This window comes from Neovison vison, chromosome 2 (assembly GCF_020171115.1).
Source record: "Neovison vison isolate M4711 chromosome 2, ASM_NN_V1, whole genome shotgun sequence".
Classification (NCBI taxonomy): Eukaryota; Metazoa; Chordata; class Mammalia; order Carnivora; family Mustelidae; genus Neogale; species Neogale vison.
Window position 1 is genome coordinate 114,440,868 of NC_058092.1, and position 13,826 is coordinate 114,454,693.

The window sequence follows — 13,826 nt, forward strand, 5'->3', positions numbered from 1 at the left end:
CTGCAGCTGAGGTCGAAGAGGTTGCTGCCTGTGTTCTCCTCAAGGATTCTGATGGATTCCTTTCTCACATTGAGGTCCTTAATCCATTTTGAATCTATTTTTGTGTGTGGTTAAGGAAATGTTCCAATTTCATTTTTCTGCACGTGGCTGTCCAATTTTCCCAACACCATTTATTGAAGAGGCTGTCTTTTTTCCATTGAACATTCTTTCCTGCTTTGTCAAAGATTAGTTGACCATAGAGTTGAGGGTCTATTTTTGGGCTCTCTATTCTGTTCCATTGGTCTATGTGTCTGTTTTTGTGCCAGTACAATGCTGTCTTGATGATGACAGCTTTGTAATAAAGCTTGAAGTCCGGAATTGTGATGCCACCAACTTTGGCTTTGTTTTTCAATATCCCTTTGGCTATTCGAGGTCTTTTCTGGTTCCATATAAATTTTAGGATTATTTGTTCCATTTCTTTGAAAAAGATGGATGGTACTTTGATAGGAATTGCATTAAATGTGTAGATTGCTTTAGGTAGCATAGACATTTTCACAATATTTATTCTTCCAATCCAGGAGCATGGAACATTTTTCCATTTCTTTGTGTCTTCCTCAATTTCTTTCATGAGTACTTTATAGTTTTCTGAGTAAAGATTCTGTGCATCTTTGGTTAGGTTTATTCCTAGGTATCTTATGGTTTGGGGTGCAATTGTAAATGGGATTGACTCCTTAATTTCTATTTCTTCTGTCTTGTTGTTGGTGTAGAGAAATGCAACTGATTTCTGTGCATTGATCTTATATCCTGACACTTTACTGAATTCCTGTATAATTTCTAGCAGTTTTGGAGTGGAGTCTTTGGGGTTTTCCACATAGAGTATCATATCATCTGCGAAGAGTGATAATTTGACTTCTTCTTTGCCGATTTGGATGCCTTTAATTTCCTTTTGTTGTCTGATTGCTGAGGCTAGGACTTCTAGTACTATGTTGAATAGCAGTGGTGATAATGGACATCCCTGCCGTGTTCCTGAACTTAGTGGAAAAGCTTTCAGTTTTTCTCCATTGAGAATGATATTTGCAGTGGGTTTTTCATAGATGGCTTTGATGATATTGAGGTATGTGCCCTCTATCCCTACACTTTGAAGGGTTTTGATCAGGAAGGGATGCTTTACTTTGTCAAATGCTTTTTCAGCATCTATTGAGAGTATCATATGGTTCTTGTTCTATCTTTTATTGATGTGTTGTATCACATTGACTGATTTGCTGATGTTGAACCAACCTTGCAGCCCAGGGATAAATCCCACTTGGTCGTGGTGAATAATCCTTTTAATGTACTGTTGAATCCTATTGGCCTGTATTTTGGTGAGAATTTTCGCATCTGTGTTCATCAAGGATATTGGTCTATAGCTCTCTTTTTTGATGGGATCCTTGTCTGGTTTTGGGATCAAGGTGATGCTGGCCTCATAAAATGAGTTTGGAAGTTTTACTTCCATTTCTATTTTTTGGAACAGTTTCAGGAGAATAGGAATTAGTTCTTCTTTAAATGTTTGGTAGACTTCCCCCGGGAAGCCATCTGGCCCTGGGCTTTTGTTTGTTTGGAGATTTTTAATGACTGTTTCAATCTCCTTACTGGTTATGGGTCTGTTCAGGCTTTCTATTTCTTCCTGGTTCAATTTTGGTAGTTTATATGTTTCTAGGAATACATCCATTTCTTCCAGATTGTCAAATTTGTTGGCGTAGAGTTGCTCATAGTATGTTCTTATAATAGTTTGTATTTCTTTGGTGTTAGTTGTGATCTCTCCTCTTTCGTTCATGATTTTATTTATTTGGGTCCTTTCTCTTTTCTTTTTGATAAGTCTGGCCAAGGGTTTATCAATTTTATTAATTCTTTCAAAGAACCAGCTCCTAGTTTGGTTGATTTGTTCTATTGTTTTTTTGGTTTCTATTTCATTGATTTCTGCTCTGATCTTTATGATTTCTCTTCTCCTGCTGGGCTTAGGGTTTCTTTCTTGTTCTTTCTCCAGCTCCTTTAGGTGTAGGGTTAGGTTGTGTACCTGAGACCTTTCTTGTTTCTTGAGAAAAGCTTGTACTGCTATATATTTTCCTCTCAGGACTGCCTTTGTTGTGCCCCACAGATTTTGAACCGTTGTATTTTCATTATCATTTGTTTCCATGATTTTTTTTTTCAATTCTTCTTTAATTTCCCGGTTGACCCATTCATTCTTTAGAAGGATGCTGTTTAGTCTCCATGTATTTGTGTTCCTTCCAAATTTCCTCTTGTGGTTGAGTTCTAGTTTCTGAGCATTGTTGTCTGAAAATATGCAGGGAATGATCCCAATCTTTTGATACTGGTTGAGTCCTGATTTAGGACCGAGGATGTGGTCTATTCTGGAGAATGTTCCATGTGCACTAGAGAAGAATGTGTATTCTGTTGCTTTGGGATGAAATGTTCTGAATATATCTGTGATGTCCATCTCATCCAGTGTATCATTTAAGGCCTTTATTTCCCTGTTGATCTTTTGCTTGGATGATCTGTCCTTTTCAGTGAGGGGAGTGTTAAAATCCCCTACTATTATTGTATTATTGTTGATGTGTTTCTTTGATTTTGTTATTAATTGGTTTATATAGTTTGCTGCGCCCACGTTGGGGGCATAGATATTTAAAATTGTTAGATCTTCTTGTTGGACAGACCCTTTGAGTATGATATAGTGTCCTTCCTCATCTCTTATTATAGTCTTTGGCTTAAAATGTAATTGATCTGATATAAGGATTGCCACTCCTGCTTTTTTCTGATGTCCATTAGCATGGTAAATTCTTTTCCACCCCCTCACTTTAAGTCTGGAGGTGTCTTCGGGTTTAAAATGAGTTTCTTGGAGGCAACATATAGATGGGTTTTGTTCTTTTATCCATTCTGATACCCTGTGTCTTTTGATTGGGGCATTTAGCCCATTAACATTCAGGGTAACTATTGAGAGATATGATTTTAGTGCCATTGTATTGCCTGTAAGGTGACTGTTACTGTATATTGTCTCTGTTCCTTTCTGATCTACCACTTGTAGGCTCTCTCTTTGCTTAGAGGACCCCTTTCAGTATTTCCTGTAGAGCTGGTTTGGTGTTTGCAAATTCTTTCATTTTTTGTTTGTCCTGGAAGCTTTTAATCTCTCCTTCTATTTTCAATGATAGCCTAGCTGGATATAGTATTCATGGCTGCATGTTTTTCTCGTTTAGTGCTCTGAAAATATCATGCCAGCTCTTTCTGGCCTGCCAGGTCTCTGTGGATAAGTCAGCTGCCAATCTAATACTTTTACCATTGAATGTTACAGACTTCTTTTCCCGGGCTGCTTTCAGGATTTTCTCTTTGTCACTAAGGCTTGTAAATTTTACTATTAGGTGACGGGGTGTGGGCCTATTCTTATTGATTTTGAGGGGCGTTCTCTGAACCTCCTGAATTTTGATGCTCGTTCCCTTTGCCATATTGGGGAAATTCTCCCCAATAATTCTCTCCAGTATACCTTCTGCTCCACTCTCTCTTTCTTCTTCTTCTGGAATCCCAATTATTCTAATGTTGTTTCGTCTTATGGTGTCACTTATCTCTCGAATTCTCCCCTCATGGTCCAGTAGCTGTTTGTCCCTCTTTTGCTCAGCTTCTTTATTCTCTGTCATTTGGTCTTCTATATCGCTAATTCTTTCTTCTGCCTCATTTATCCTAGCAGTGAGAGCCTCCATTTTTGATTGAACTTCATTAATAGCTTTTTTGATTTCAACTTGGTTAGATTTTAGTTCTTTTATTTCTCCAGAAAGGGCTTTTATATCTCTGGAGAGGGTTTCTCTAATATCTTCCATGCCTTTTTCAAGCCCGGCTATAACCTTGAGAATTGTCATTTTGAACTCTAGATCTGACATATTACCAATGTCTGTATTGATTAGGTCCCTAGCCTTCGGTACTGCCTCTTGTTCTTTTTTTTGTTGTGAATTTTTCTGCCTTGTCATTTTGTCCAGCTAAGAGTATATGAAGGAGCAAGTAAAATACTAAAAGGATGGCAACAATCCCAGGAAAATATTCTTTAACCAAATCAGAAGAGATCCCAAATCGTGAGGGGGGAGAAATCTCCTCTGATTGGGATCTCCTTTGATTGGGATCTCCCAATCTCTTCTGATTGGGATCTCCCAATCTCTTCTATTGGGATCTCTTCTGATTTTGGGATAAAAAGAGGTTCAAAAAGAAAGAAAGAAAAAAAAAAAGAAAAAAAGAATTAAAAAAAAGAGATTGAAGTAAAAATTCAATCAAGAATTTAAAAAAGAATTAAGAAAAAAAAAGATTGAAGAGATTAGGATCTCTTCTGATTTGGGGATAAAAAGAGGTTCAAAAATAAAGAAAGAAAAAAAAGAAAAATAAAAGAAAAAAAAGATATTGAATAAAGAAAAGTATAAAAAAGAAAAAAATATATATATTAGATAATCTAGTTTAAAAACATTAAAAAAGAAAAGGGTAAATGTTATAAAAAATTTTAGCAGAAGAAGAGAAAAAAAATGAAAAAGAAAAAAATTAAATTAACTTAAAGACTAAAAAATCACAGGCAGAAAGCCATGAGTTCCGTGGTTTGTTTTCTCCTCCTCTGGAATTCTGCTGCTCTCTCCTTGGTATTGAAACTGCACTCCTTGGTAGGTGAACTTGGTCTTGCCTGGATTTTTTGTTGATCTTCTGGGGGAGGGGCCTGTTGTAGTGATTCTCAAGTGTCTTTGCCCCAGGCGGAATTGCACCACCCTTACCAGGGGCTGGGCTGAGTGATCCGCTGGGCTTTGCTTTCAGGAGCTTTTGTTCCCTGAGCGCTTTCCGTAGAGTTCCAGAGGACGGGAATACAAATGGCGGCCTCCTGGTCTCCGGCCCGGAGGAGCCGAGAGCCCGGGGCCCCGCTCCCCAGTGCGCCCTCAGCGAACAGCTCCTAGTAACTCACTTCTGCCTAACCTCCGGCCACGCTCCGAGCTCACTGAGCTTGTGACCGGTTCAAGGCAACTCCGAGCTGCGAGCTGACTGTCGGCTCTGTCTCTGCAGCCGGCTTTCCCGTTCCAATATCCGCTAGCTCTGCGACACTCAGACACGCCCAATCCTAATGTGACCCCGCGGGACCTGAGGTCACGCCGACCCCGCGTGGGCTTCGCTCCGGTTTAGCCTCCGGAGCGATGTCCCTCAGCGGAACAGACTTTCAAAAGTCCTGATTTTGTGCTCCGTTGCTCCGCCGCCTGCCGGGAGCCGACCCTCCCCCCGCGGTCTATCTTCCCGTCGCTTTGGATTCACTTCTCCGCCAGTCCTACCTTTCAGAAAGTGGTTGTTTTTCTGTTTCTAGAATTGCTGTTCTTCTTCTCTTCGATCTGCCGATGGATTTGCAGGTGTTTGCAATCTTTAGATAAGCTCTCTAGCTGATCTCCTGCTAGCTGAGGTAGTCTCAGCCTGCTACTTCTCCACCATCTTGACTCCTCCCCCAAGATTTCATTTCTTTTTATGGCTGCATAGTATTCCATTGTGTATATATACCACATCTTCTTTATCCATTCATCTGTTGATGGACATCTAGGTTCTTTCCATAGTTTGGCTATTGTGGACATTGCTGCTATAAACATTCGGGTGCACGTGCCCCTTTGGATCACTACTTTTGTATCTTTAGGGTAAATACCCAGTAGTGCAATTGCTGGGTCATAGGGCAGTTCTATTTTCAACATTTTGAGGAACCTCCATGCTGTTTTCCAGAGTGGTTGCACCAGCTTGCATTCCCACCAACAGTGTAGGAGGGTTCCCCTTTCTCTGCATCCTTGCCAGCATCTGTCATATCCTGACCTGTTGATTTTAGCCATTCTGACTGGTGTGAGGTGATATCTCATTGTGGTTTTGATTTGTATTTCCCTGATGCCAAGTGATATGGAGCACTTTTTCATGTGTCTGTTGGCCATCTGGATGTCTTCTTTGCAGAAATGTCTGTTCATGTCCTCTGCCCATTTCTTGATTGGATTATTTGTTCTTTGGGTGTTGAGTTTGCTAAGTTCTTTATAGATTTTGGACACTAGTCCTTTATGTGATATGTCGCTTTGAAAACCCAAAAGACTCCACTCCAAAACTGCTAGAACTTGTACAGGAATTCAGTAAAGTGTCAGGATATAAAATCAGTGCACAGAAATCAGTTGCATTTCTCTACACCAACAACAAGACAGAAGAAATAGAAATTAAGGAGTCAATCCCATTTACAATTACACCCCAAACCATAAGATACCTAGGAATAAACCTAACCCAAGAGGCTAAGAATCTATACTCAGAAAACTATAAAATATTCATGAAAGAAATTGAGGAAGACACAAAGAAATGGAAAAATGTTCCATGCTCCTGGATTGGAAGAATAAATATTGTGAAAATGTCTATGCTACCTAAAGCAATCTACACATTTAATGCAATTCCTATCAAAGTACCATCCATCTTTTTCAAAGAAATGGAACAAATAATCCTAAAATTTATATGGAACCAGAAAAGACCTCGAATAGCCACAGAAATACTGAAAAAGAAAGGCAAAGTTGGTGGCATCACAATTCCGGACTTCAAGCTCTATTTCAAAGCTGTCATCATCAAGACAGCATGGTATTGGCACAAAAACAGACACATAGATCAATGGAACAGAATAGAGAGCCCAGAAATAGACCCTCAACTCTATGGTCAACTAATCTTCGACAAAGCAGGAAAGAATGTCCATTGGAAAAAAGACAGCCTCTTCAATAAATGGTGATGGGAAAATTGGACAGCCACATGCAGAAAAATGAAACTGGACCATTTCCTTACACCACACACAAAAATATACTCAAAATGGATTAAGGACCTCAATGTGAGAAAGGAATCCATCAAAATCCTTGAGGAAAACACAGGCAGCAACCTCTTCGACCTCAGCCGCAGCAACATCTTCCTAGGAACATCGCCAAAGGCAAGGGAAGCAAGGGTAAAAATGAACTTTTGGGATTTCATCAAGATCAAAAGTTTTTGCACAGCAAAGGAAACAGTTAACAAAATCAAAAGACAACTGACAGAATGGGAGAAGATATTTGCAAACCACACCCATATTTGAATTAGCAGCTTCAAAACCATGGCTCCCATGCCTTCCAGCATGGGGTCTCTGCAGGCACACAACAGGACTGTGTCTGCCATCCTCAAGGCAACTGTGCCCATCACAGTTTTCCAAACCTTCCAGAGTATGAGAAATCTTAATGCCCCTGAGCCCACCCCAATATTGGCTGCCAATCTGGATGCAATGCACAGTCTGAAACACCCTGATCACCTACATAAAGACAAAAGACCAAGTCAATAGTCCTGAGACAGATGATTGAAACTGACATGCTCCAAGGACCTCATTGGAGTGCATCATTAGGTTTTCAGGCATCTGTCCTCTAGGGCCTGTTCTGGAATACCAGCTTAGGATACAACATGTGGTCCCTGAACCACACAATAAAACAAATCCTGTCCCCAGAAGGATACAGTGATCTTAGACCTGTGCCAGACCCTCAGGGTAGGAGAATCCTGCACGGCACCATAGCCACCAGCACATTGTGAGATCTCCCTGGTAACAAACCAGCATTGTGGACCATCTATAATAGACTCCCTGTCAACTTAAGGCCTAGGCACTTCACCTAGAGCCACCAGAATGAACCTGCCATGTTCCTCAGCTGCAATGGTCAATGGAAGTGTGCTTTCCAGGCATCCACGTGGGAGAGCTTTGCTACTCAAACTTTCCACATGGGGGACACTGGAGCAAATAAACCAGACTCCTTCTCTCCGGTAGAAGGAATCCTTTCTGTTTGGAGCATCTCACAAGCCTCAGCATGGGAAATCCTCCAAGGCTTCTTGATGCAACCCCTCCACTTGTTGGCCATCACAGACATGAACTCCCGTGTGAGCAAACATCTGACATCCGCCCTTACTCATGTGCTGAATATCTTGAATCCGACACTGCACATTGGAACTGCCTTTTGCTTGGAAATGAATTGAACCATAGTTTGTGTTTACAATTCCATCCTCACCCTACTGGCTCCCAAGGCCTCTTGATAGGGAATTCTGGAGCCACAACACAACATTCTGCCTTCCCCATAAAAAGAAGTGCCTGGTGAGTCTGCCCAGCAACCACACATGAGGATCAATTTGCTCAACCCTCGAGGGAACTCCGATGTATAAGCTGCCCTGGCTACTATTGCTGAGTCTCACAGAGCCTGAGACCAGACTTAGTTTCAACCCCCCAGGATGTGGGCCCCATATCCAGCATGTGAGAACGGCCATGACCCAAGTGTATCATCTCTACCCATCCTTGGTATTCAGGCACCTGTCTCCAGACATTTGCTGGAATCCCTGACAATATGGGAACCTGAAGCACAATAGAGAACTCCTCCTTGCCCATGGAAGGAAACCTGACTGTTGGGATGGGTGTCCAGCCCTCAAAGAGGGATCCAGTTGTATGGCCAATGAGACCACACCCACTTCTGAGGGCTGCCCTGGGCACAAACAGGCATTGAGACCCTTAGCCTGAACATGCTTTCAAACAAGCCATCACAGTGGCACCACCAGGATCCCCCATGCAGGCTCTAGGCCCAAATCCTTACCTTTGGTGGGATTTCCTAGGTGCCCATACCCAGAGCCAATCTCTGGAATCCCTGTTTTGGGGCACCCCTAAGATGAAAAATAGCACTCTTTCTTTCCCTGAAAAAGGTACCAAACTATGGAGAGCCGCCAGGATCCTTAAAGAGGAAAATTCTCCCATGGACCCATGAGACTACACCTGCATTCCGAGGCCATCTTGGACACACAATCCAGAGAGAAAAGCCTGTGCTACTGCCTTCTATTCACCCTATTTACAGTCCTGATGTGCTGCCCCTTAGGTCTATGCATTGGGACTATTCGCCTCACCACTAACCCTAACCCGAATTTCAGTTTTCAGAATTCTCTCCCAAAACCATGGCTCTCATGCCACCAAGGATGGGGCCTTTGGAGCCACAACACAGGACTGTGCCTGCCATCTGCAAGGAAACTGTGCCCGTCACAGTTGAAGAAACCTTCAAGATTAGGAGAATCCTGCAAATCCCCTGAGCCCACCTCTATATTGGTGGTCGCTCTGGTGCAAACTTGCAGTCTGAAACATCCTGATCACCTACATCCAGTCAGACAGCCATGTCAAAGGTCCTGAGTCAGACGATTGAAACTGTCATGCCCGTATGACCTCATTGGAACCCTAGATTAGGTTTTCAGGCATGTGTCCTCAGGGTCCTGGTCTGGAACACCAATATATAAAACATGTGGTCCATAAGCCTAACTACAGAACATCTCCTGTCCTGAGAAGGAAACCGTGCTCTTCGACGTGTGCCAAATCCTCAGGGTTGGAGAATCCTGTATGGCACCTTAGCCACCAGCACATTCTAAGATCTTCTTGGTAACAAACCAGCATTGTGACCCATCTGCAGGAGAATCCATGTCAACTCAAGGCCTTGGTCCTTCGCCGGAGAGGCACCAGAACGAACTTGCCTTGTTCCTCAGCTGCAATCTCAATGGAGTTATGCTGTCCAGGCATCCATACGGGAGAGCTCTACTACCCAAACTTTCCACATGGAGGACCCTGGAGCAAACAATCCAGACTCCACCATTCCAGTAGAAGGAAACCTTGCTATTTGGAACATCTCACAAGCCTCAATGTGGGAAATCCCCCATGGCCTCTTGACGCCACCCCTCCATTTGTTGATCATCAAGACACAAACTCTAGTGTGAGCAAACATCTGACATCCGCACTTACTTAGGTGCTGAATATCTTGAAAAAGATGCTTCACATTGGAACTGCCTTCTGCTTCGCACTGAATTGTACAGTAGCTTGTGTTTACAATTCCATCCTCACCGTACTAGTCCCCAAGGCCTCTTGATATTGAATTCTGGAGCCACAATCAATTATTCTACCTTCCCCATAGAAAGAAGAAGTGCCTGCTGAGTGTGCCCATAATTCCCACAAAAGAATCCCTCAGCTCTCGAGGGAACCCTGATTTGTAGACTGCTCTGGCCACTAGTGCTGTTTCTACAGAGCCTGAGCCCAGACCTAGTGTCAGCCAACCAGAAAGTGGGCACCATATCTAGCATGTGGGACTGGTCATGGCCCAGGTCCATTATCTCTACTCATCCTTTGTATTCTGGCTTCTTTCCCCAGACATTGCTGGAATCCTTCCAATGGGGGAACCTGAAGCACAATAGAATACTACTCCTTCCCCAAGGCAGGAAACCTGGCTGTTGGGATGTGTGTCCAACCCTCAAAGTGGGAGCCAGGTGCATGGCCAATGTGACCATGCCCACTTCTGAGGGCTGCCCTGGGCACAAGAAAGCATTGTGACCCACAGCCTGAGTATGCTTTCAAACAAATCCTCTCAGTTTCACCACAAGGTTCCCGCATTGCAAGCCTGGTACACCCCTAGGCCCAAATTCTAAACCTCGGTTGGATTTTACAGTCGCCCAGACACAGAGCCCGTCTCTGGAATCCCTATTTTGGGGCACCTCTAAGATGGAAAACAGCAATCTTACCTTCCCCGAAAAAGCTACCAAACTATGGGGAGCTTCCAGGCTCCTTAGAGAGAAAAAGTGTCCCATGGACCCATGAGACTATACCTGCATTCCGATGCCATTCTGGACACACAATCCAGATAGAAAAGCCTACGCTACCACCTTCCAGTCACCCTAAATACAGTTCCTGATGTGCTGCCCTCCAGGTCTATGCACTGGGCCTGCAATTGACATGCAACTAACCAGAACCCGAATTTGTGTTTGAAGACTTCTGTCCAAAATCCATGGCTCCCGTGCCCTCCAGGATAGGGTCTCTCGAGACACACTACAGGACTGTGCCTTCCATCCCCAAGGAAAATGTACCCATCACAGTTTCCCAAACCTTACAGATTAGGATAAAACTGAAAGGGACCTGCGCTGACCCCAATATTGGCAGCTGCTTTGGATGCAAATGTTCAGTCTGAAACAACCTGAACAGCTCCATCCAGGCAGACAGCCAAGTCAATGGTCCTGAATCAGAGGATTGAACCGGACATGCCCCTAGGAACTCATTGGAAACCTAGAATGGGTTTTCGGGCACCTTCCCTCAGGGACCTGTTCTGAATACCTAGTTATGATGCAACATGTGGTCCCTGAGCTACAAACAGAAAATCTCCTGTCCCCAGAAGGAAACCGTGCTCTTTGACCTGTGCCAAACACTCAGTGCAGGAGAATCTTGCATGTAACATTAAGCACCAGCACATTCTAAGACATCCCTGGAAACAAACACGCATTGTGACCCATCTGCAAGACATTCCATGTCAAATCAAGGCCTTTGTACTTCGTCCCACAGCCACCAGAAAGAACCTGCCATGTTCCTCAGCTGCAATCGTCAACTGAGGTGTACTTTCCAGGCATCCATGCCGGAGAGCTCTGCATCCTAAAATTTCCACATGGGGAACCCTTGAGCAAACAAAGGATCTGTCCACTGGTAGGAAACTCTACCTGTCCAGTGGTAGGAAACATCGTTGTTTGGAGCATCTCACAAGCCTCAGAGTGGGAAATCCTCCATGGCCTCTTGACGCCACTCCCTCAATTTGTCGGTCATAATAGACACAAACTCCAGTGTGAGCAGATATCAGACATCTGCCCTTCCTCAGGTGCTGGATATTCAAATCAGCCACTGCACACTGGAACAGCCTTTCACTTAGCACTGGATTGAACCCTAGCTAATGTTTACAATTCCATCCTCACCCTACTGGACCCCAAGGTCTCCTGATAAGGAATTTTAGAGCCTAAACACAGCATTCTGCCTTCCCTATAGAAATAAGAAGTGCCTGGTGAGTCTGCCGAGAAAACCCACGTGAGGATCAATTTGCTCCGCCCTTGAGAGAACCCCGATTTATAGGCTGTCCTGGCCACAGAGGCTGAGTCTGACCTAGTGTCAGCCACCCAGAGAGTGGGACCTATATCTAGCTGGGGCCGAACATGGCCCTACTCCATCATCTCTACAAATCCTTGGTATTCCGTCGCCTGTCCCCAGACCTTTAATGGAATCCCTGTCATTGGGGGAACCTGAAGCACAATAGAGAATTCCTCCTTCCCATGGCAGGAAACCTGGTTCTTGGAATGAGTGTCCAACCCACAACGTGGGAGCCAGCTCCACGGCATATGAGCCAACGCCCTCTCCTAGGGGCCTCCCTGGGCACAAACAGGCATTGTGACCCTCAGCCTGAGCATGCTTTCAAATGAGCTCTCTCAGTGGCACCACCAGGATCCCGCACTGCATGCCTGGTATGCCCATAGGCCAAAATCCTAACCTTTGGTTGGATTTTCCAGGCATCCAGACTCAGAGCCTGTCCCTGGAATTCCTGTATTGGGCACCCTTAAGATGGAAAACAGCACTCTTCAGTTCCCCGAAAAAGTTACCAAACTATGGGGAGCCGCCAGGATCCTTAGAGAGAAAAAGTCTCCAGGGACCCATAAGACCACACCTAAATTCTGAGCCCATCCTGGACACATAATCCAGATAGAAAAGCCTGTGCTACCAACTTCCAATCACCCTAATTACAGTTCCTGATGAGCTGACCTCAACGTCTACGAATTGGGCCTGCAACCACCTTGCAACTAACACTAACCCAAATTTTTGTTTGCAGACTTTTCTCCCAAAACCATGGCTCACAGGCCCTCCAGGATGGGGTCTTTGGAGCCACACCACAGGACAGTGCCTGCAATCCCCAGGAAACTTTACCCATCACATTTCCCCAAACACTCCTGATTAGGAGAAACCTCCAGGCCCCTGATCCCACCCAATACTGGAAGCCACTCTGGACGCAAATGCAGTCTGAAACACCCTGATCAACTGCATCCAGGCAGACACCCACGTCAATGGTCCAGAGTGAGAAAATTGAAACTGACGTGCACCTAGGACATCATAGGACCTGAGATTACATTTCTGGTATCTGACCTCAGAGGTCTCTTCTGGAATAACAAGTTAGGATACAACATGTGGACCATGAGCCACATAACAGAACATCTCCTGTCCCAAGAAGGGAACTGTGAACTTCGACCTGTGTCAATCCTCAAAAGACCCTGATCCCACCCCAATATAGGGAGCCACTCTGGATGCAAATTCAAAGTCTGAAACACCATGATCACCTACATTCAGGCAGACACCCAAGTCAATGATCCTGAATCAGAAAATTGAACCTGACATGCCCCTAGGACATACTTGGAATCCTAGATTAGGCTTCAGGCATCTGTCCTCAGAGGCCTATTCTGGAATACCAAGTAAGGATACAACATGTGGACCCTGACCCACACAGCAGAACATCTCCTGTCCCAAGAAGGAAACTGTGCTCCTCGACCTGTTCCAAACCCTCAGGGTAGGAGAATCCCTCATGGCCCCTTAGCCACCAGCACATTCTAAGACCTACTGGGTAACAAACCAGTATTGGGACCCATCTGTAAGAGATTCCATGTCAAGTCAAGGCCTTGGCACTTGGTTCAAGAGCCACCAATACGAACCTGTCATGGTCGTCAGCTGCAATGGTCATTGCACTTGTGCATTCCAGGCATCCATGAGGAAGGACTCTGCTACCAAGAATTTCCACATGGGGGACCCTGGAGCAAACAAACCAGACTCCACCTGTCCATTAGAAGGAAACCTTGCTACTTGGAGCATCTCAGAAGCCTCAGCATGGGATAGCCTCCATGGCCTCTTGACACCACCTCTCCATATGTCGGTCATCACAGACACAAACTCGAGTGTGAGCAAACATCCTTCATTTGCCCTTACTCAGTTGCTGGATGTCTCA